The following is a 25,344-nucleotide window of genomic DNA, read 5'->3' as shown; positions in this document are numbered from 1 at the left end:
GCTACCAAAACCCAACCACAGAAACCCACTACAGGGGACCATAAAGAACTCATCTTTTCTATCTAGTGCTGCCATCCACAGGTATGTGGTTGCTTGTATTGTGGCTGTTAGGTTTGCGATTTTGGGTACTGTTGCTGTTAGTGGAGCTGTGTTGGCATTTAAGTGCCGGTATTCAACTGTTTATCACTATCTTCCATTCCATTTTTCAGACTGCCCAAACTGGTGAATTATATGGGAGATGATTTGTCTCTTTTCCAAATCAGCTATAATTTCAGAAACTCCTTTTTGTGCTGCAACAGGAATTGGATATTGAGGTACATTAGTAACTTTTGAATCAGGGAGTGCAGGTGCTGCACAGAGTAAATGCACTCTGCTCTCCTGATTTCTTTCAGGGTTAGGGTCAATGTTTGAACCGAAGGACTACACGCTGCAGTCCAGCAAACACCAGGTTCAGCTATGCAAAACATCAAAACCCAAAATGTTTTCATTGTGATCTTTAACTGCAAAGAGAGTAGATAACATGCCATAAATTAACTTAGTCAGTTTGGTACATAACACTTGCTTTGTTTACTCCTCTTTGCTATCCAGGTTGCACATCCAGCTTGTTGGCATCCTGTTGTGTTAATATTGAACTTTGTGCTCCTATATCTATTAGAAATTTCACCAGTTGTCATAGAGGACCAACTGTAATCCGAATGTATGGACCGTTATTATGTATGCATTGATAGGATTCCACTTGCCAGATTTTAGTCTTACCTGGTTTACAACCATAGTGCTCTTGCAAACTAGTTACCTGAATCAGATTGAATGGGGTCATGGTAATTGGCATAATTAGAAAGCTATGGAAGAACAGTTAAAGGTAACCAGAAGCTGTATAAAGGATGGGAAAGACAAAGGAATTATTTTCAAAGTGTTAGTCGCCTGCATAGAAGCTGTCTGTCATGATAGGAAAAACCATAGTAGAGAGAAACAAGATCCAAGAGAGGAACTAGAAGAGACAAAAGCAGTTGAATTATTACTGTCTTTTGAAATTGAGCAACTATAGAAACAGTTATGGGAAGAATAGGAGAAAATAACAAAACCTGGAAGAAAAGTTAGAGGTGATGCTTAAGCAGGCTACCAATTCACCTGGTATTGTACAAATTAGGAAACTAATTGTATCCCCTGAAGAACAGGATGGAAACATAAGGGGTGATCCCAATGATAAACAGGTGAAGATGATACTTTATCTCCTTCAAATCCCCCTGAATATAAAGCTAGACCCATTATAGAAAGAGAAGAAACTACTGGACCTTGATGTGAAGCAGGAAATCATACACAAAAAATGGCCCCACCACTTAAGGAGAAGCCCTTGCCCATCTTTCCACCCATAGAAGCTGCTGATGTAAAGTGGCACTGCACACTAGGCATCCCACCCACACTACCTCAAGAGGTGTGCTCTTGGCAGCCAATCAGGCAAGCAAGGAGAGTGTCCAGGACCATTTGTGGCTGATTGGGCACATCAGTGGGGGTACAGCAGTTGGCACGGCAGTTCACACAGGCAGGGTGAGCAGGAAGGGCACAGCCACCCTCCTGGCTCCTGGTGGTGGACTGCGTGTTAGGTGTGGGTGTGGTAGTGTTTTTTGGTTTTTTGGGGTTTTTTTCCCCAACTTGACTAGATCCAGCAATGGTTAACAAACAGTCGAAAACCATTGCTGCTGCTGCCAGCAGGAGTGTGGTAACCCAGACAGAAATGCCCCAAGAAGGATACAGTTGTCCAGGTCACTGGCTGCAGGGAGTGTCTGAGCCTGGCATTAGGGCCAGGAGGACAGGGCAAAAGACGCCTGCATATGGTGTGAACAGGTGAATGATTTTATCTGTCTAGTGGCAGAACTTAAGGAAGAAGTGTAAAGGCTAATGAGTATTAGGGAGAGTGAAAGGGAAATAGACTTGTAGGGGTTGACAACAGGTCTGTCAGAAGGAAGACAGAGCTAAGCAAGTCACTGTGAGTCTGCAAATGCTGAATCATCCTGAGTGTGCTGCAGGGTAGCCAATCCTGATACATGTTTATTTGAAGACACCAATTGTAGTGTAACATGTATGTTATGCCAAGGGCTATAAATGTCAGTGATTTGTTACAATAAAGGATCTATCCCTCTCCTGTCCTATTTTTGGAAGAAGACTATTTCTGTGTCGCTTTGACCGTCTCAACAGCGACATTTGGTGACACCGACGTGATGCTGTGCCGAAGTGATTTATCTCCGAGAGAGAGTTAAAAGTGATTTATCTCCGAGAGAGTTTGAACCATGGGCCAAAGTACGGTGGAGATGGCACCCGATGAAGCTTTGAGAGCAATAGGATTCTACCTTGGTCTGGACCTGAGATTTTATCGACACCTCACGAGGTAAGACATCAGAGGTGAGCCATCGGGAACAAAAATTGTAACAATGGGACAAAACATAAACTCTCCTTAGTTGTAAGGCTGTTAAGATTAACGATTTTGCATTACAACGTGTGCTGTTATGATGCTGAAAACAAGGTTTTGAAGCTACTATGTCAGTTGCATTTAGCATGTCTGCCTGGCGCTTGCTCTGTGAGACTGAAAGATTTGGAAGCGGGCAGGAGGCAGCAATCCATGCAATGATTCACATAGGGACCAAATTCTGAGATGCAGCTACCCAGGAAGATAAGCAGCCTGCCAGTGTCCTGAAACCGTAGCAAACTGTCTTTGAAACTTTAAAAGATCACGCTTTTAAAAAGTCACCGCCCTCCAAACCAGAAAATGTAGAAAAACCTAACAATTCACCCCTGGAGGCAGAAAAGAAAGAGGGACCCCTCCCCTCCATTGCCACCGATGTGGGAATTTTCAGCAGCAGCAAAGACAGTCTTTCCACCGGACGACTCCACCAAGAAGACAAATAAGGAGAGAAAGTCAAATTGAGACATGCAGGCAAAAGGAACAGGGCAGAAACAAACTCGAGAGTGAACAGAGAAGCGGGGCTCCCCCTCAGCGGGGGTCGGGCAGAAAACAGTAGAGCAGAACCCGTCCTTGTACGAACCACTGGGCTTAGAGTCGGCACCCACCTTCTTTTCTTTTTCGCAACCCGAGTTACCTATTCTTTGTTCATGTGCTAGTTAACTGTTTCAGTTTCACAGTGTGTGTAAGACGAAACACATAGGACATGCAACAGTTCTGAAAAGTTCTCACAGATTAAATTTAATGTAGTGAAAACCTGAAGAAAGTGTCTTGAACAAAAGAGAGAGGGTACTGCCAGGACCCTGATGGAGATGACCCCCTGCAGCGGGGGGGGGGGGGGGGGGGGGTGTGGGGCATGGGGCGGCGCCGTGCTGGGACGGGTTGGAGCCAGATCCGTGCTCGACCGGGGTGCAGGTGGCAGGCTGGAGCCTGTGGGGGTGGTCCCACTGCCTGCGATGAAGAATTCCAAAGCGTGGGGGGGGGGACGTCTTTCCACCAGAGTAGAGCGGAGGTGTCACCAGGCACAACTGCACTGCCTCCCCACACGGACAGCTGTGCAGCACCCTTTCGTTGTTCTGTGTTTTAGAGACAAGTCTTTAGAGATCACTAGAAAAGTTTTTGTGTAGACTAATTTGACAAAGGCAGTTTTTGCCAGAGAATAAAGAAAAAATGGGCCGTTTTAGCCTGAGAATTCCACCTTTGTGGGGAGAGAGATGAGATCTAAAGAGATAATACAAGGAATTGCATAGCAACAGACAGTCTTTCAAATTTAAACTGTTGCTTAGTAATTGAGTAGAAGAAATCAAAACCTTTTCTACTTTTTATAACAACAAAAAAGAAACAAACCATGTGAATCTCTTTGATAACCTTAATTTTTCTGTTCTCTTTTCAGTAGAGCATATGCCAGAAAGACTGAGAGGTGGAAATTGTTTCTTAGTCAATTTTTAATGCAGATTGTTGCTGAAAACCAGAAAACATTCTGAAAAAACTCGAGTGCTTTCAGAACTGTGAGGTTTTCTGAGAAAGGAAACAAAAGGGTATAAATGTTCTTTCACCCAAAGATATTTTGCTGAAAAAGATAACAGCTCCAATAACAAACTCTGAAATAGAACACAATTGACTATTAGTTACAACCTTGCATTGATTTGAGTTTAATATATTTGGGGATTCAAAAGACAAATTCTGCCTTGCTCAGATTCTGTGAAATACAAATATGCGTAATTTTGAAAGTATCTAAATTGTTTTAAGCTACATCTGTTCTAGTCTCTGTACTAAGCAGCAAAGATGTGTCCCTGTTATCAGGTGACAAACTTAGACCAGAACTGTTGCTGCTTTGCCAGGAAGCATTTCTACCATCCTCCCTGTAGTCAAGTGTGCATCCTGGATCCCCTGGTATGCCTATGAGCAAGACCCTAGTTTGGAGCAACCTGAGTGAGTTTAGCTGTGGCTTTATTTAGTTTGCTAAAGTTGGAAGTTGCTTTACAATTGTTAAATTCTTAAATGCATCTGCGTAAGTTAAACTATTATAACTATTTTGTTCAAGTAATGTGTTTAGAATTTTCAAACATTCCTATTTTTCATTACTTAATACATACATTCACAAAATATTATGTTATCCCAGAAAAATATATAATATCAGCAAAAATTCAGAATTAGTTGCTTATAAACCCTAGCTGATCATGTCTTTTCAGAAGCTAAAAGAGACTGCTTGAGTCTGAAAGGACGTGACTGTTCTCCAACTTCATTTTTTTTGCATCCAGAGAGGCAAAAATCTTCCCTATGAATTACTGTGAATCCTTACATTAGAAAGGTAGAAGTTTCAGTTTCAGAAATGCTGTTCAAATCCCAAACTGTGTGTGACTTGATAACAGATAGGTAAAAAAAAAGATAAAACTATATTTAATCCAGTCAAACCAATAAAACCCTTATCAAAATCAGTAATCCCATCCTCTGAAGGATTTCCATATGCTGGGTGTCTCAGTCTGAGGAGACTGGAATGTTTGCTAAAGAAGATGAGTTATGAGATAGACCAAACTCCTCTCTCTCAGCAATTGCAAATTCAAAATTAAGGGGTTTTAATCGAGGAAGTGTGGAAAAAACCAGAAGAAATAACAACCCTTTATTAAAAGATATATGTATGTTGGCAAAAAACAGTAACAGAACACAAAAAAACTAGACAGTAGTCCTAGAAAAAAAAAAGTCTGAATGAATACTTCTCTGTCCTTTAGTGCAGTCCTAATCGTGACCTGCAGAGGGCACTGTTGGATTGCTGGAGGTGCAGGGCCTGTAGTTCTCTGTGTTGGTCTGCAGGGGGCACTGTTGGGTCTCTGGAGGTGTAGGGTCTGCAGTTCTTGTTGTTCCCAGATGACGGTGTTCCAAGGTTCTTCCCTTCTCCCCCAGCAAGCACAGACCTCTCCGATGAAAACCCAGTAGGTCCCGGCTGGAGTCACGAGGCAGTGTGCAAGCCGACCGAGTCCGGTGGTCCGGCCTCACCAGGGTGCAAAGCCAGAAAGAAAGACTTCCAGGCCTTCTCTCCAAATGCCCGCACGCAGATCCCCGTCTCCGTCCCCAAGAGCGAACTCCGCCGTCTGCCCCTCTCCCCTCCGAGAAGAGCCAACCACCCCCTCCCAAAACTCCTCCCCTCTCCCCCCAGCCTCTGATGGGCCATCAGCGAGGAATTCTGCCAGATCTTTTGTAAAGCGTATTGACTCCCTTCCCCCCATTCATTCCGTTTTTTCTTAGAGTGGAACAGGGGAAGAAAAATTCCCCTATGGAATTTATAACCTATAACACTGGGATTTTGAACAACCAGTTGTTTCTTCATAGTAAAAACTGACACTTATCAACCTGCTCTCCATTAATGCCTTGCTACTTGACTTTATCAAAGTTACAGTGGCCTTCCTGAAATTCCTTGTGTTTTGCTTTACAATAAGAGAAAATTGTTCTGCAGTACAACCTGATAAAATGCTGCTCAAAATGATAAAAGCAGAGTAAAAGAAAATACAAAAGTTAGAGACCTAAAAAGCTGAGTTAAAACCAAATGTGATTGTTCTAACCAATGTTATTTGAGAAACAGTATTGAAGAATGCTCCAGAACAAATTCAAAAAACCAAACCGTGGAACCTATCTCCAACAGAGTGAATTACACTGCAAAGAATCATCACTAAACCTTCAACTTCAAAGAAAAACTGCGAAATTACCCACGATAACCACTTAAAATATACTGAACTATTAATAACAAATTTGTAAGTTTTTTATTAAAGGTGAAGAACAACTAGAAGAGGTAGATGAACAAAGGCTGAGAGTTGACTACATCCCAGACATCAGAGACAACATGGACTGACTTCTCACAGAAGGCACTGAATTTCAAACTGTATTAGTAGACTGTAATGCTGACTTATCTATTCATTTTTCTAGGTTCAGACTATAGACAGAAATCCTGCGTTGCTGCCAATCACACATTACTCACATAACTCAAACATCGGTTTAACTTTTCCACAATTTAGGAAGTCTTAAAAAACTGTAAAGACAAGTAATGTTGTAATTTGCTGTTTTTCAAAAGCTAAAACAATTCTTGCAAGTTAGAATGCATGTCACGCTGCAGAAGTTACAACATTATACTCAGTGAAAGGGAGTATGAATCTCTTCAACAGAATTATTTGTGGTATATTGCGTGAATTCTAATAACTGTTTTGTTTTCCTTTAGTGACTACTGCTGTGAAACTTCTCTTGATATGCCTAATGTAAATGTTCAGAGATTCTTATTCAGTATTGTCCTAGTTAGAACAGCTGGGACCGATTCATCACTGGATGGGTGTAGCCCGAAACTGTGTATCCTATAACCTTCCATGCCATTTCCCAGAAACTGTTGTCAGTAGAGGCCTGCGAGGTGGGGGGATGTTCCTGTCCTCATGCCCTTTTATGGAATTCCCCACTCTGAGGGAAGGACTGAACATCCTTTTATGGAATTCCCCGCTCTGAGGGAGGGACTAAACATTCCTACCTGAGCTGGAGAATATATAAACCTGGAGTTTAAGAACCTTTCCACCACTTGTGGGATCCAGAGGAGGACTGCAACTCACTGCTCTCAACCAGACTGCAACTCACCGCTCTCAGCCGGACTGAGACCACCACCCTCGGCTGGACTGCAATCACCACTTTTGGTCGGACTGCAGCAGCTCTCCCACTGGCAGGTTTTCCTCCTCTCCCTTTACTTTGGACTCGGGGGGGGGGGGGCCCAGGGAACACCGCTTTGTTTGTGCCCCGGGGTGCTGGGTTGTACATTTGGGCTTTGTGGGTTAGGGTCGGTTGCTTGTCTGTGTGGTCGTACTTATTGTATTATTTTATTAAATTGTTATTCTGACTTGTAATCTCTCTTTTGAGTTGGGTTGGTTTCCCCTGCTGGTTAACTTTTAAACCAACACATTTTTGGTGCCCAACGTGGGGCAGACAGAGAGAAGTCAGAATCACAATTTCATTTTAAGCATTTGTCTATTTGGATATAGAAACTCCCTGATCACCATGTTGTTTGATGCATTCACGTGGATGTTGTATCTGAGCATGTTCATATTTCCACAGATGGGGTACTATTTACCTGTTTTGATGCTCTCTTTAAAACCAGGGAGAGGGATCCAAATTGCTTTATAAGTATACTATATTTATGTCATCATAACATCAGAAGCAATGAGTTTCATTGTAAATGTGTATTCAGTCCTGTTTACCTGTCCTGGTTTGGGTTGCTAACTCTGGGGCCTCATTAAAAATCGCACCCAGCCCTTTGGGGGAACAGGGGGGAATGGTTGTTTCCAGCCTCTCACCTCCTTCTTGCCCTTCAGACCTGCTACAACAGTTTTTGAAAATATTGAGTTCCCTTTTGATGTTAAGGACAGCATAATGTTATTGTTAGTGTTGCTTTGTCTGCTCTGTACTGTCTACACCATGTTTAGGGTCAGAACAGGGCCTTCTAGGGAGGTTGTTTGGATGCCTGCCCTGAGAGTGGATAATGCTGAGTGGCACGGGAAGTGGGAGGACATCGGCCAGTATTTGGAGAAGTTTTCTCCTCCAATGATCTGGAAATTCACCCCTGAACAACTGCAGGATCCTGTTAGCATGATAAGACTGGTGAAGGGAAAATGCTCTGGCAGCTCTAGAGATGGTCAGCTTACAGCAACCTGCTGGGCCCTGACCACTGCCTACCGGACACTACTTGACATGGTACAGCACTGTCAGGGGGAGGAGAGAAGGAGCAAATCCACAGGCACCACGTCCACCCAAACCACAGCTGAGTCAGAGGGAGAAAGAAATTAATCAACCGGCACCGTGTCCACACAAACCATCGAGGAACCAGAAGAACAACCAAAACCAATAGCAGTCACCCCTGTCCAGAAAAGGAAATCAAAGACTAAATCAGTCCATATAGCAAATGATGATGAAGAGGCAGGACCTTCACATCCACTGGAGGAGACGGAACCAGAAATAATCACTCGGTCCCTATCCCTGGGTGAGCTACATGAGCTCCGGAGAGAGTTCACACAACAGGCGAATGAGTCCATTCTGACCTGGCTGCTCCAAATCTGGGATGCCGCAGCTAACGATACAATTCTAGATGGGAGTGAAGCCAGACAGCTGGGATCCCTGTCTCGAGATGTAGTCATTGATCAGGGGATTGGAAGGAGACAGGAAACTCTCAGCCTCTGGCGGTGACTGTTGTCCAGTGTGAGGGAGAGATACCTTTGTGAGGACCTCCACGTACAGCAAGGACAGTGGAACACGATGGAACAAGGTATCCGGTGCTTAAGAGAATTAGTTGTACTGGAGATAATCTTTTCAGAGAATGAAAGATTCCCTAAAAGTCCAGATGGTGTACAGTGCACATCCCAGATGTGGTTAAAGTTTGCACGACTCAGGCCAGAAATGTATTCCCGCTACTTAGCAATGCTGCAATGGAGGGAGGGAGAGGACAAGGTGGGCGCGTTGGTTAGTAAACTCAGGATTTATGAAGACACTGTCACCACCCCATTACGAGCCCACGTCTCATCTGTGGAAACCAAACTGACCGAACATGTCCGAAACCTGGAAGAGAAGATTGAAGAGGGACACCAGAAGTTAAGAGAAGAAATTAAGGAAGGGATCTTCCATATCGCGCCAGGACAAACAAGTGTCTCTGCTATTAGGAGCCAGTGTCCCCCAGTTAAGGAGAGAGGGTACACTCCACGTGGCAATCTATGGGTTTACCTCCGTGAACACGGAGAAGATATGAGGAAGTGGGATGGGAAACCCACCTCTTCCTTAGCAGCCCAGGTACGTGAACTGAAAAGAGGAACAAGTGCCACAAGGAACTCTTCAAGGGTAAATGCTGCTCCAGTCTCTTGTGGGCAAGACTCCAGATGGTACAGGAATGATGATACATCTGATCCTCTTGAAGAGACCTCCAGGTCATACTCACAAGAAGAGCACAATGAGTACCATGACCAGGACTAGGGGTGCCCTGCCTCTAGCCAGGTAGAGGAGAGGGACAATCGAGTCTATTGGACAGTGTGGATTCGGTGACCTGGCACATCAGATCCGCAAAGATATAAGACCTTAGTGGACACCGACGCACAATGTACTTTAATGCCATCAAGATACGTAGGGGCAGAATCCGTCTCCATTTCTGGGGTAACAGGGGGATCCCAACAGCTGACTGTACTGGAAGCTGAAGTGAACCTGACTGGGAACGAATGGCACAGACACCCCATCGTGACTGGCCCAGAGGCCCCGTGCATCCTTGGCATAGATTACCTGAGGAGTGGGTATTTCAAAGACCCAAAAGGACTTCGCTGGGCTTTTGGCATAGCTACTGTGGAGACAGAGGAAATTAGACAGTTGAACACCTTGCCTGGTCTCTCAGAGGACCCTTCTGCTGTGGGACTGCTGAAGGTTGAAGAACAATTGGTACCGATAGCCACAGCAACAGTGCACCGTCGGCAATACCGCACCTACCGAGACTCTGTGACCCCTATACATAAGATGATCCGTGACCTAGAGACCCAGGGGGTGGTCAGCAAGGCTCACTCACCCTTTAATAGCCCTATATAGCCAGTTAGTAAGTCCAGCGGAGAGTGGAGGTTGACGGTGGATTACCGTGGACTCAATGAAGTCACACCACCCCTGAGTGCTGCTGTGCCAGACATGCTGGAGCTCCAGTATGAGCTGGAGTCCAAGGCAGCCAAGTGGTATGCCACCATTGACATTGCCAATGCCTTTTTCTCCATTCCTTTGGAAGCTGAGTGCCGGTCACAATTTGCTTTCCCTTGGAGAGGTGTGCAGTACACCTGGAATCAACTGCCTCAGGGGTGGAAACACAGTCCCAGCATTTGCCATGGACTGATCCAGACTGCACTGGAAAAGGGCGAGGTTCCAGAACATCTACAGTACATTGATGACATCATTGTATGGGGGAACACAGCGAGGGAAGTCTTTGAGAAAGGAGAGAAGATAATCCAGATTCTCCTAAGAGCGGGTTTTGCCATTAAACGGAGTAAGGTCAAGGGACCTGCTCAGGAAATTCAGTTCCTAGGAGTGAAGTGGCAAGATGGACGCCGCCTAATTCCAACGGAGGTGATTAGGAAAATAGTAACCATGTCCCCACCAACCAGCAAGAAGGAAACACAGGCTTTCCTAGGCGCTGTGGGCTTTTGGAGGATGCATATCCCCGAGTACAGTCAGATTGTGAACCCTCTCTACCTTGTGACATGGAAGAAAAATGATTTCCAGTGGGACCCTGAACAACAACAAGCCTTTGAACAAATTAAACAGGAGATTGCCCATGCGGTAGCCCTTGGGCCAGTAAGGACAGGACAGGACGTGAAGAACGTGCTCTACACTGCAGCCGGGAAGAATGACCCTTCCTGGAGCCTCTGGCAGAAGGTGCCTGGGGAGACCCGAGGATGACCGCTGGGATTCTGGAGTCGGGGATACAAAGAATCTGAAACCAGATATACACCAACTGAGAAAGAGATCCTGGTTACTTATGAAGGAGTTCGAGCTGCCTCAGAAGTGATCGGCACCGAAGCGCAGCTCATCCTGGCACCCCAACTACCGGTGCTGGGCTGGATGTTCAAGGCAAGAGTTCCTTCTGCACATCACGTCACTGATGCCACATGGAGTAAATGGATCGCTCTGATCACACAGCGAACGTGGATAGGGAATCCTAATCACCCTGGGATTCTGGAAATTATCACCAATTGACCCGAAGGTGAGAGTTTCGGACTATCCTCTGAAGAAGAAAAGGAGCAGGTGACACGGGCTGAGGAGACCCCACCATATGACAAGCTACCAGGAGATGAAAGGCGATATGCACTCTTCACGGATGGCTCCTGTCGCATTGTAGGGACAAACCGAAAATGGAAGGCACCCGTACGGAGTCCCACAAGGTGAGTTGCAGAAGCGACCGAAGGACAAGGTGGGTCAAGTGAGTTTGCAGAGCTTAAAGCCGTTAAGCTGGCTTTGGATATAGCTGGATGAGAGAAGTGGTCAAGACTCTATCTCTACACTGACTCATGGATGGTGGCCAATGTTCTGTGGGGATGGCCAACTGACAACCCCAAGGGAAACCCATCTGGGCAACAGAGATGTGGCAGGACATCGCTGGCCAGGTAGAGAAGTTGAGTGTGAAAGTCGACCACGTAGATGTCGAGGACCAGGAATCGGAATGGGAACGATTCCGGAGATGGAAAAATATGTACAGCGATTGAATGGACTTTACACATTGTGTGTTACCTCCCTGCACCTCTGTCCTCTCTGTCGACTGGCTGGAGAAGCTGCGGTAGGAGACAGCCCCCATTCGCCCTCTCCTCCCCTGGTCCCTCCTGCGCTTCCCCCCCCCCCTTTTTTGCCCACGGCTCAATCCCGGTTTGTCCCCCGGTCTGTCTGTCTCCTGCTCCACCCTATGTTCTGACCCTTTCCCTCCAGATAAAAACCCTGTGTGCACACTGGATTAAAGATTCTACCTGCACCCCACCTTTGTGTCTGGGATCCGTGCCATGTCGCGGTCCCATTCCCCTCCCCCGTTCGGACCACGGCATATGGCTCCCAACGTGCGGCGAAGGTAGAGGTTTTTATCTTAAAAAGCCTCCCATACGCCACGAGGGCTCAGACGACGCGGAGAGAGGCGTTTTCGTCCCGCTGGTCCTTCCCGACTGAACTCCAGAATCACGGCAAGGCAGCCACGGCACCGAGAAAACGTGAGCACCGGGAAAACCCCTAATCCCATCTCCCACCCTCACAAACTTTAAAAAACAAACAAACAAACAAACAAACAAAAACCCCCCCCCCAAAACAAAAAACAAACTGCAGACTAACAGAAGCCTAAGTAACTCCAAAAATATGGGCCTCTCGCTATCTACCTCTCAAAAATTCGTGTACCGCAAACTTAAAGACTTTATTTTGGAAAACGGACATCCTTTAGACAAAAAATCTGCTAAAGCCCTCGCTAAATGGCTTGAAAAGGAAGGGGAAACGGTCTCCGACAGCATGTCCCTAAAAGACTGGGAGAAAATTGGATACAATATCTGGAGAGCGAAAGAGAGGGGAGACAAAATTGCTACTGAGGCATTAATAGCCTGGAGATTGATTCTGATGATGATACAGCATCAGTTGATGAGTTCCTATGAAAATCTCCAAGAATCACCACAAAAATATAAAAATTCCAATTCAATATCCCCGACAAAAGATAAACCCTGGAAAAACGAGCACGGCGGGAGGGAAAAAAGCGGTGCAGGGAACACGCGGTCTTGACAACATGGTGACGGGGGGGGAAGGGCACTTGCATGAGCACGGGGGAAGATCGCGGGAACGGCGCAAACTTTTCGCGCGTGCTCCGTCGTCCCATCCCCTAACCCGCCCACACGGACTCCGTTGGCACCACCCCCCAGCCCGCCTTTGCGCCCCCCCCCTACGCCCCCGGCACGCCCACGGACCTGCCCACCAGAACGCCCTCTACCCCCACGTCATCACCCTCCCGGGTTAGACGGAAACTAAGGGGCAGGGCCAGAGCCTCTTCCGACTATAACATCCGGAAAGGTGGCCGCGCCCATGAAGCCTTTGTTACCGAGGCTCCCGGCAGTTGCAGGATGGCAAATGCCTCTCTTCCATGCAACGATCTTTGGAAAGCTTTCCGGACAGAAGCCGCACAGGCTAACGACTCCGAGTTTTTAAAAGCTTTTCCAATTTACCTAGAGGAAGGTCGTGCCCCTGAGTGGCATCCAGTGTCTTATCCTATGTTAAAGGACATCAAAAAAGCGATTGTACAGTACGGTTTGGGGTCACCTTATACTGTTGGACTTTTTGAATCGTTTTTTCTCGCCTGCCGTTTAATACCTTATGATATCAAAGCGGTAATTAATGGACTGTTATCGACTGTGCAGGCATCCATTTTTGAAACGGAATGGAAACGTCTTATAGTTAAATATGTCAATGAAAAGATGGAGAGGAGTAGTATTCCTGTAAACAATGCTATTGATATGCTGTATGGAGAGGGCAACTACGCGAGTCGACAAAACCAGGCTCTTGTGGATTTAAAATACCTAGATATTACAAAAGATCTGGCAATGGAGGCCTTTGAAAAGGTTGCTGATGCATATGTCCAAACACCCTCCTTCACCCTAATTCATCAGGGCTCAACAGAACCTTTTGTGGACTTTATAACCCGGTTAAGGGAAGCTATAGCACGGCAAGTACAGCAAAAGGAAAACCAAGACATTCTGTTTAATAAACTTGTGATTGAAAAGGCTAACTAGGATTGCCAACAAGCCTTAAAAATGCTAAAGGATCCTACACTCCTGGAGATGATAGAGGCCTGTAAGAATGTGGGGTCTAATTCTCACAAAGCGAGGTTAATAGCTGACACTTTGACCGGACCACAAACCTGTTTTCACTGTGTTGAGACAGGACATATTAAAAGGAACTGTCCACAATTAACTACAAAGACTGAACTTCCAAAGACGCCGTGCAAGCGGTGCGGAAAAGGTAGACACTGGACAAAAGATTGCAGGTCTCTTACTAACATCTATGGAGAACTGCTGCCTCCTAAAAAGTCACCAGACTTAAAGAGAAAAGTGACTTTTAATTCAATGCCAGATCTTAGACAGTGCGACTGTGAGTTGTCGAGAAACGGGGAGACTAGCGCCCGGGGTGGCGCTATGACACCAACACCCCCACAGCTGCGCTCCACCCGTCCTTTCAGCAAGTGCCAGCAAACCACAGCAGTTAGAGTAGATCATATTAACCCTACCCTTCCCTACAACCCGTCCAAAGCTCGGAAGTGGTTACCATTCACGGGTCGGAGGGCAGATGTGCAACTCTCCGACCGTTCATACTGAACGTACCGGTAACGTTATGGGGACGAGATGCCATGGAACAGTGGCATATCGGACTGCAAACAAATTTTTAGGGAGGGTCACTGAGCGATTGCAGCTACCCAAACTGACACTACACCTGTGCCTACCTCTTCATCATCCTCCTCGACCTAGGAACCAAACAAAGGACATCGGGAATCGCAGCTGCGCTTACCTAATTGGCTTAAGCAAATCCTGTTAGCCTACTTTGAAATTTTGCTTCTCCTGTTTGTGTTGTTATTAACCATGTCCTGTGTCACAGCATGCTGCAGGAAGACCATCACAAAAAATATCTTTTTAGCCGTGCCTGATTTAAACAACAGAGGGCGAGATGTCGAGGACCAGGAATCGGAATGGGAACGATTCCGGAGATGGAAAAATATGTACAGCGATTGAATGGACTTTACACATTGTGTGTTACCTCCCTGCACCTCTGTCCTCTCTGCCGACTGGCTGGAGAAACTGCGGCAGGAGACAGCCCCCATTCGCCCTCTCCTCCCCTGGTCCCTCCTGCGCTTTCCCCCCCCCCTTTTTTGCCCACGGCTCAATCCCGGTTTGTCCCCCGGCCTGTCTGTCTCCTGCTCCACCCTATGTTCTAGCCCTTTCCCTCCAGATAAAAACCCCGTGTGCACACTGGATTAAAGATTCTACCTGCACCCCACCTTTGCGTCTGGGATCCGTGCCATGTCGCGGTCCCATTCCCCTCCCCCGTTCGGACCACGGCACGTAGATGCTCAAGTATTAACACTGTTGAGTAGATAATCCCATGATAACATATTGTACAGGCTAATTTAACCCATATGTGATACAATGTCCCTTCAGTTCTATCAAGATGTGAATTATGACATGAAATACCATTTGTATTAATTTACAACTCTTACGGTATGTTGCTAAAAGATGAACAAAAATATAGAATTGCACATCAAATGAATATTTTAAAAATACAAAAAGGGGGAAAGAGACTATGCAGACATATAAACAGATGCTAAATCAGAATAGATCTCGTTTAAGTTTGTTAGGTTTTATATTCCTTATAATAATTCCTCTTCAAACCAGGTACAGTTATTAAACGTGACTACCAAAAATGATGAACCGAGAAGTACACAGTCAATAACTACTTAAAATTTAAACTGTGTAATTAAAATGTAAAAATATAATAGAAATTCCAAATATGCATGAATGAAGGATGACTGAGGTGACCACCAATTGAATGCCTGGAAAAAGACTGTATGAGAGAGAAACTGTGTAGATATATATGTGTGTAAACTTAAAAATACTTTACATGAGTGTCAAGATTTTAAGGGAACGTGTTACATGAATGTCGGACCATAGTGAATCCTTATTCTGGGTGGTAGATGAACTCTAACTTTTTTCTTAGTGAAGTGTTGTTATCCATCCTTATTGTGAGATGCTGCATTTCTTCTTAGCTTTAGATCAGGAGTTGTCGATACTGATGCCTTGCTTGATCAACCTGTTGCAAAGGGCCCTGTGGCAGACTGTTAAGGTCATCTTTGTGGCATAAATACAAAAAAAGGGGGAATTGTCAGGGTTGACAACAGGTCTGTCGGAAGGAAGACAGAGTTAAGCAAGTCACTGAGTCTGCAAATGCTGAACCATCATGAGTGTGCTGCAGGGCAGCCAATCCCTATGCACATTTATTTGAAGACATCAATTATAGTGTAACATGTATGTTATGCCAAGGGCTATAAATGTCAGTGATTTGTTACAATAAAGGATGTATCCCTCTCCTGTCCTATTTTTGGAAGAAGACTATTTCTGTGTCGCTTTGGCTGTCTCAACAGTGACATAGACTGGTGGAGTTACATCCTTCCAACCCTGAGAAAAGCTCAGTAGGAGTTAGAGATGCCCTGCCCCTCTTGCCATCAGGCAGAAGGAGGAGACCTAGTAGATGGGGGGAAATGGAAATGGGTCCCTGCTCGGGGAGGTAAAAGAATCCCCTCCCGACCCCCATCGCCTTCCCAGGTGCCCTTACAGAATAGGTATGAGACCCTGAATCTAGAGGGTCAGGCAGATGACACTCAAGAAAAAAATCTGTCTGGAGGGTCTCCCAGTTGCACTCCATCAGATGGATCACAATCTCAGGTATTAAGAAGAAAAGAAGGGTAGTTGTAGTAGGTGACTCCCTTCTGAGAGGAACTGAGGACCCTGTATGCCGACTGGACCCATCCCACGGGGAAGTTTGCTGCCTCCCTGGGGCCACGATAAGGGATATCACCAGGAGACTCCCTGAACTAATTTAGCCCTCTGATTATTACCTACTGTTGGTTGCCCAGGTTGGCAGTGATGAGGCTGATAAGAGGGGTACCAGGGTAATTAAAAAGGACTCCAAGGCTCTGGGTTGACTGGTCGATGGGACAGGAGGGCAGGTGGTGCTCAATTCCTTCAGTAGCAGGGATGAATGATGAAAGGAACAGGAAAACCTGTGATATCAATAAGTGGCTTAAGGACTGGTGCCATCAGTGGAATTTTGGTTTTTTTGATCATGGGGCAATTTTTATGGCACCAGGCCTGCTAGAGTCAAGTGGGCTTCATCTATCTGGCAACTCATAGGAGTAGCCTATGAGTTGGCAGGGCTGATCAGGAGGGTTCTAAACTAGGTTTGAAGGGGTAAGGGGATGAAACCAGACTCCCCAGAGATGAGTCTAAGGGTGGCAAGCTAGAGTTAGGGGTAAAATCAGTAGCCCAGCTGAAATGCACGCAATATGGATAACAAACAAGAGGAACTGGAAACCATTGTGCAACAGGAAAACTATGATGTATTTGCCATCACAGAAACATGGTAGGATGTCTCACATGACTGGAGTGTTGCAATGGATGGCTACATGCTCTTTAGAAGAGACAGGCAAGGTAGGAGAGGTGGAGGTGTGGCTCTATATGTTAGAGAGTCTCTTGACTCTGTAGAACTTGAGGTTAGTGATGATAAGGTTGAGTGCCTATGGGTGAAAATCAGGGGGAAGGCCAACAAGGCTGACATCCTGATGGGTATCTGTTATAGACCACTGAATCCGAAAAGTCAGTCCCAGAAACTGCTCAGAGACATTTTTTATCTTTAAGCAGCAAGGTATTTGTTTATTCAACGTTGGGAGCAAGCCAACTCGCGCTGGGCAAACTTGCTCGAAGGTTTCACACAAAATCAGCATTTTTATACAATCTTCAGATGTGATTAAATGCATATTCAAATGATTACAACATCTATCTATGCATATTAATAATAGGCGGAGTATAGGTGGAGCTCAGGTGGGGCTTGGGGCGGTGCTTCTCTTGGTCCTCAATTTTGGTGGGTCTGGGGGCTTAAACTCATCTTCCTCAGCTTGACCTTTCTTCCTTTCCATTGTTCTTGACCCGCTCACTGAAGCTCGGAAAAGGCCCTGGCTCTAGGTCTATTTCTCCGATTCAAATGTCTACCTGATCCTGCTGTATTTCTAATTTATTGCCTCTAGGCCTATTACATGTTGTTGTACTGTTCTCTTAAGTTTTTGGTCCAGTAAGTAGAACAGAACGGGTACAGACCGTTTTAGATGTTGGTAACTTGTTTGCAGGCCCAAATTTCTTAGTTAACTCTTTTGGGCCTAACCTGTTTCATTCCCCCCTTTTTGTTTAGAATTTACGAATTCCTTCGTCAAGTTCCAATGGATTTTGATAGGTATTCATCACAACCCACATTATCTGCATCCTTCTGACCATGATACTTGATTTGTATCATAGCTAAACAGTTAAGACCAGTAATAGAATCATGCCAGCTCTTAATACCAATATTGGATGTATCAAATAGTGGAACACTTGTGATGCTGTAGGGGAGTATCTTGTAAAGATGTCCCACCAGTGATGTTCTCCCACTTTTTCCACTTTGGTTAAAACAGTTTTTATGCTTTCAGTGTCATATTCTACTTGCCAGAGCATTCGTTTAGTCGTTCTATTTACTTCCTGGACCAATTTTTCTATATCAGGATGTTTAAGCATTGCTTTAAAAAGATTAATGTTCATTCCTATCTGCAATTTCGGCACATCATGATACATTATATAATCAGCTTCAATCTGTTGTCTAGTAGTCACTAGAATGATACAATCAAAGTCACAGCTTATTATTTTAGTAAAACAAAAAATTAATACTACTCACTACTTCATAACAAATACCTATGGTAAAATTATCACAAAAGATTCTAACACATGCACATCCATTTCCTACATAATAGACTTGTGATTGGGTTTTAGTATGGCAAAGCATTTCAAAGATACACACACACTATCTTCAACATCTAAGCAGAAATCCTCATTTCCTACTACAGCATTTTCACAGATATATCCTAATTGTCCTGTAGGAATACATGACTCAGTACTGACTGACTGCCACTTTTTCTTGGTGTGATCATAACTTGCCCAAACATTATGGTCTATGGGTCTGACAATTACATTTTGGTGTATGCCTCCTAATGTCAGGATAGGAAAGATGGTCTTTTCTTTAGCTGCACTGATAGTGAGTACATAAGCTTCAATTTGTTCATGTTGAGGATTGTAAGTGAAGTTCACTAACTGCCACCACGCTTGGTAATTTTTCTCAAATTGTGTAGTGAAACTGTTTCTAGCTATTATTTCTCTTACCTCCTGTGGTAATATTCCTGAAGTTTCTTCTCTTAATATTCCTGCAGCTACAGATTGCACCCACTGTTGAGTTTGGAGACATTGTATTGCAAGTGCAAACCTTTTATGGATGACACTAGCATAGTCAATAATCTTGGTGAAATCTTTTGCAGTGTGATTAGCTACTAATGTTAACAATTTAACTGTCAATGATTGTGTTTCTGCCAAAGTGAGCAAAGATGATTTTAAAGGGACTTTGAATTTTCCTAGATCAGATGTGACAGTATTAGTTTATTCACTAATACTTCTTGATCGGTATTTATAAACTATGGTGTTTAATACACCGAATCCTGTGCCAAACCATCCAGTTACATCTCTTTGAATTCAGGTACGAGGGGATCTGGCCATCATCTATGCATGCCAGCCTTTAAGACTTTGCTGAATATAGGGCTGACAATCTTTTGTATGTTTGATATGTTTACTTGAAGGTTTATTCGAACCCTCTTCAGTGAATATGTGGGATCTAACAACAGCTTCTGCTCATTTGAGTGTCTAATCATGTAAGGTCCAGCATAAGTTAAATTGGGGACACTCTCACAGGCTAAAGAAGGTGGTGGTGGTCTTAGTCAATGGGGTGGTAGGAGATTTGCTGGTTGGAAATCTCCTGGTTATATTTCCTTCCCTGAATATCCACTGACACATCACAGAAACTGATTTATCTAGAGTGAAGGTGTGCCAACATCGATCAGTCACTAATTACATTTCACAGTAACGTTAATTTTGGGTGACCATCTAATCTGTGTCTATTAAAACACTTGCACTGTATGGGGTACCAGGATTTTACCAATTACTCAGTACCCTTGTTCCTTGGAGGACTATAACAGATGCAATGTATTGGTTAATTTGGTCTTGCTGAGGCAGAAGATCAGGTTGTAAATAAAATAATAGATCGGAGACCCCATTATAGGCCTGAGACCATAATGAGTTCTGGGTAAGGGCTTGATCTAACACCAGTGTACTTATCAGTCCAAAGATCAGTATTGAGGAGGCTTGATAGTAGATGACTCCTCTCCCGAGGTCCATGCTTCCTCTGGAACCCTCTTGACTCGAGAGTAGTGGATCCACGTGGGTTTCTCTTTCACCCGGATCACTGTGGAGGTGGTCATCAGCACCTGGTAGGGTCCATCCCACTTCTCTCGTGGTGGATCTCCTGAAAGATTCTTAACATATACTCAATCACCAGGATTGAATGGATGTAACTTACAATCAGGCTGCTTGGGTTGGTGTTCTAACACCACTGTAGCATTTTTCTGCAATTGTTTCCCTACAACCACAACATAATCATATACATACTGATTACTGATTTGATCTAAAGCTTCACTATTCACAGCTTGCATCATGTAGGGTCTGCCCAACAGATTTTCAAATGGACTCAGTTTCTCTTTTGACTTGGTTTGACCCTTAGCCTAATTAAAGCAATAGGTAAAGCTTGATACCAATGAAAATTTGTTTCTTGACATATTTTAGATTCATCTTTTCTACTTGCCCATTTACCTGGAGTCTGTAGGGCATATGCAGTTGTCAATTGATTTTTAGTGCTTTACTTATTGCTTGTACAATTCATGCACAAAAGTGTGAACCTCTATCTGAAGAGATGTTCTTAGGCATTCCAAACCATGGTATAATCTCATTCAACAAGACTTTAACCACTCCTTTTGATTCATTTTTTCTACATGGGAAAGCTTCAGGTCATCCAGAAAATGTGTCAGTCAAAACTAAGAGATAACAGGACCCCCCCTTTTCTTGGGAGCTCAGAGAAATTAATTTGCCAAATTTCACCTGGGAGATGCCCTTTACTTATTGCCCTTTGGTGTATTTTTTGTTCCAGTATTTCAGACAAAGTCCACATTGAGATGTGACTTACTCTATTGTGGTAAATAAATTTGGTCTTACTACTCTAGTCCTTAAATGCTAATAGAGTGAGTCTAAGCTCCAATAAGTTTTATCATGTTTTACTTTTACAAATTACCACACTAATTTCTCTAATAGTATTAACTGACCTGTTTTTAGTTAACCTCACCCATTGTCTGACACCTTACCTTCATTTTCATGTATCCACTTATAATCTGTTTCTTGATATTCTACCTGTTGATCTGTGTCTAGTTCTTCTAGCACTAAAGTTACTACTGGTAGTTCTTTACTTCTTGCAGCAACTAATTCAGCTTCTGCATCAACTTTTCTGTTTCTTATTTCCAGGACAGTGTTACCTTTCAGGTGTCCTTGGCAGTGCATAATTGCCACCTGAGAGGGAAGTTCTACAGCTTCTAATAATCGTAGAGTTTCTTCAGTATATTCTACAACTTTTCCTTGAAGAGTTAAAAGTCCTCTTTCTTTCCAAATTGCTCCATGAGTGTGAACTATGCCAAAGGCATATTTGAAGTCAGTCCGGGTGTTAATTTGTTTTCCTTCTGCCAATCCTAAAACTCGAATGAGAGCCATCAGTTCTGCTTTCTGGACTGAGGTTCCTGCGGGCAAAGGATTTGATTTGATTACCTCAGTAGTGGTGGTCGCAGCATACCCAGCCATCTTCACACCTTGTCTTATGAAACTGCTGCCATCAGTAAACCGGTCTTCTGCATCCAGGGGTGGTTCTTCTTTAAGGTCCAGGCAGCTGCAGTACACTGTTTCAATGGTTTCCAGGCAGTCTTGCGTGACAGGTGCAACCGAGATTCTTCCTTCTAGGAATGAAGCTGGGTTAACAATGTTAGTCACCTGAATGGTTATGTCATCTGATTCAGCCAGGATTACCCGATATTTCAGAAACTGGGAAGGTGACAACCAATGATTTCCTTTCTCTTCCAGTACTGTAGATACTGTGTGGGACACTAACACAGTCATTTTCTGTCCCATTGTACATTTCCTGGTTTCTTCTATATTTATGATCATTGTTGCTACTGCCCTTAGGCAGGTGGGTTATCCTTTGCTTACTTCGTCCAATTGCTTGGAGAAGTAGGCTACTGTTCTTTTGTATGGCCCTTGTTGCTGAGCCAGGACCCCCAGAGCCTTTCCTTGTCGTTCATGCGAGAACAAACAAAAGGGCTTCGTTACGTCAGGCAATCCCAACGCCAGAGTCCTCATGAGTTCGCATCTCAGCTGTTTGAAGGGGGTTGCTTCGGGGGTCCAGATGAGGTTGCCCTTAGTTATTTTCAGCAGGTCATATAAAGGCTTTGCAATTAGTCCATACTGATATATCTATAAACAACACCGACCTGTCATTCCTAGAAAGGTTCGAAGGTTTCTCACCATCTGTGGTTTCGGTGTCTGGCAGACAGTTTCCTTTCTTGTTGTCCCCAGTGATCATTGTCCTTCAGATACTTCATAATCCAGGTACACCACTTGTTTCTGCACCGGTTGTGCTTTCTGTTGAGAGACTTGATACCCATTTAAGTCCAAAAAGTTTAAGAGGTTTACTGTCCATTGGACACATTCTTCTTGTTTTTCAGTAACAATCAATAGATCATTTTCATATTATAAAAGTACACCCTTTCCCGGTGGTGACTGCCATTGTTCCAATTCTTTAGCTAATTAATTCCCAAAATTGTGGGAATATTTTCAAACCCTTAAGGTAATACTGTCCAAATGAGATGAGTTTTCCTTCCTGTGGTGGGATTTTCCCACTTGAAGGCAAATATCCTTTGACTTTCCTGTGTTCAGGGAAGGCAGAAAAAGGCATCTCTTAAGTCCAATACTGTGAACCAAATTACACTTTCTTTTAATATTGTTAATAAGGTATATAGGTTTGCAACAGCTGCATGTATGTTTTAGCTATTTTATTTACTGCTCTTAAATCCTGAGCCAACCTATGTGTTCCATTTGTCTTTTTGACTGGTAAAATTGGGGTGTTGAAATCTGATTCACACTCCACAAAAACCCGAATTTCAAGAAGTTATCTATTATTGGCTCAATTCCTCTTCTATCTTCTAGCCTCAGTGCATATTGCTTCCTAACTACTGGGTTTGCTCCTGTTCATAATTCTATTTCAATGGGAGCTGCTCTTTTTGACTTTCCTGATGTTTCAGTAGCCCAAACTCCTGGGTATACCTGATCTAAAATTTGATTGACATTTGAATTACCCTGGCTTGGCTCCGCATAGCTCATTGCTAAACTCAGAGCTGCTATTAATTGTTCTTCCTTTACCTTAAGTTCAATTTTACCTTGTTTGAATTCTATTACAACTCCCAGATTTTCTAGTAGGTCTCTGCCCAATACGAGTTTGGATAAATTTAGTAAATACAAAAACTTGATGCATTCCCATTTGTTTTCCAATTTTGTTCAAAAGAAAGCTTTTCTGATTGACCAGTGGCACCCACGACTTAAACATATTTATCACTTTTAGGTATTAATTCAAAACAGAAAATGTAGCCCCAGTATCAGTTAGAAAATCTAATTCTTCTTTTTTGTTCCCCTAACTTAATTTTTACCAGCAGGTCCCCTAGGCACTGGCCTGCCGGCTCCCCCCTTCACTCAGTATTCTGTAAGCAACAACAACCCCTCCTATGCCTGTATTTCCACCTGTTCATTCAGGGCATTCTTGCTTCCAGTGTCCCTCTTTTCTGCAATATGCACACTGGTTCTAACCCAACCTTTTCTGTCGGGGAGGTAAACCCTACATCTGTTACACAAGGTTCATACATATAACTAATAGTTGCAAAACTGACAAATCTTAATTCTAGGTCTTATCCAAAGTGATGTGCTTATAGTTAACTCTTCAGCACTACCTCTCATATAGCAACTCTTAGCATGATAATACCTTTAACTATGTGCTCCTGGATGTTTCAAGGTAAGCAAGATATATCAGGTACATCATCATCATGGCTGGGCTTCGCGAACGAAGATTTGGGAAGGCTTTATCCACACTTGTTACAGGCACGTTGGTGACTTATGAGGCCAATACGTGACAGACATATCCGGTTGCAAAAGGCACAACAGAAAGACTCCTTAGATGGTGTATTCCGCAAGACACGGTTCTTCCTGCGTTGCCTTTTCTCCTCGAGAGTGATCCTGCGTGTGTTCTCAAAGGCTTCCGCAGCGTTATAGATGCTGTGTCTCCAGGCCTCCCGATTTGAGGTCAGAGTGGACCAATTATGGTGATCAATATGGCCAAGGCTGAGATGTTGTTTCAGGGAGTCCTTGAATCTTTTCTTCGGGGCTCCTCTCTTGCGGCAGCCAGTGGTAAGTTCACCATAGAGCAAGATCTTAGGGAGGCGGTGGTCCTTCATCCTTGAGACGTGCCCTGCCCATCGCAGCTGTGTTCTCATCAGCATGGCCTCTACACTTGTGACTGCTGCTTGCTCAAGAACAGATGTATTGGTCACATAATCTGACCAGTGGATGTTTAAGATTGTACGGAGGCAGCGCTGATGGAAGCGTTCTAGGAGACGCAGGTGGTGGCGGTAGATGACCCATGATTCGGAACCATACAAGAGAGTAGACAACACTATGGCTTTGTAAACACTGATCTTTGTGCTTTTCTTCAAGTGTTTATTACGCCATACTCTTTTGTGGAGTTTTCCGAAAGCACTGTATGCCTTTGCCAACCTGTTGTCTATCTCCCCGTCAATCTTACCATCCGAGGAGATGAGGCTACCTAGGTAATTAAACTGCTGGACTGATTTGAGCTCTGATTCGCCAATGGTGATATGGGGATGATGGAAGACTTCCTGAGGTGCAGGTTGATGGAGAACTTCTGTCTTCTTTAGGCTGACTTCCAGCCCAAAGAGCTCAGCAGCATCTGCAAAGCAGGATGTTAAACGCTGCAGAGCTGCTTCTGTGTGGGCAACTAGGGCGGCGTCATCAGCATATAGTAGCTCCCGGACAAGATGGTTTAGGGTCTTGGTGTGGGCCTTCAGACGCCTTAGATTGAACAGGCTTCCATCAGTACGATATCGAATGTAGATACCGTCCTGATCATCGAGGTCTGCTGTGGCCCTTTGGAGCATCATGCTAAAGAAGATGGTGAATAGGGTAGGAGCGAGAACGCAGCCTTGTTTCACACCATTCTTAATTAAAAAGGGCTCAGAAAGTGTGTTGCCATACCTGACTTGGCCGTGCTGATCCTCATGAAGTGAGATGATCATTTTAAGGAACTTGGGGGGACAACCTAAACGTTCCAAAATCTGCCACAGACCTTTTCTGCTCACAGTATCAAAAGCCTTGGTGAGGTCAACAAAGGTTACATAAAGACCTTTGTTCTGTTCCCTACATTTCTCTTGCAGTTGTCTGAGAACAAATATCATGTCTGTGGTGCTTCTGTTGGCTCTGAAACCACACTGACTTTCAGGTAGGATCCCTTCTGCTATAGTGGGTATTAGTCTGTTCAAGAGTATTCTTGCCAGGATTTTGCCAGCAATGGAG

At 44.3% G+C, this 25,344-nt stretch overlaps 1 long non-coding RNA gene across 1 annotated transcript; it reads left to right on the top strand.

Moving 5' to 3' along the window:
• Positions 1 to 806: 806 nt before the first annotated feature.
• On the top strand, positions 807 to 11,717 carry LOC116780073. The gene is made up of 3 exons (XR_004354315.1): positions 807 to 818; positions 8,814 to 8,818; positions 11,627 to 11,717. It is a non-coding gene; the product is annotated as an uncharacterized LOC116780073 (long non-coding RNA).
• The last annotated feature ends 13,627 nt before the right edge of the window (positions 11,718 to 25,344 follow it).

This window comes from Chiroxiphia lanceolata, chromosome W (genome assembly GCF_009829145.1).
Source record: "Chiroxiphia lanceolata isolate bChiLan1 chromosome W, bChiLan1.pri, whole genome shotgun sequence".
NCBI classification, from domain to species: domain Eukaryota; kingdom Metazoa; phylum Chordata; class Aves; order Passeriformes; family Pipridae; genus Chiroxiphia; species Chiroxiphia lanceolata.
The sequence above is the reverse complement of the archived record's forward strand: the minus strand, read 5'-3'. Positions and strand labels throughout refer to the sequence as shown.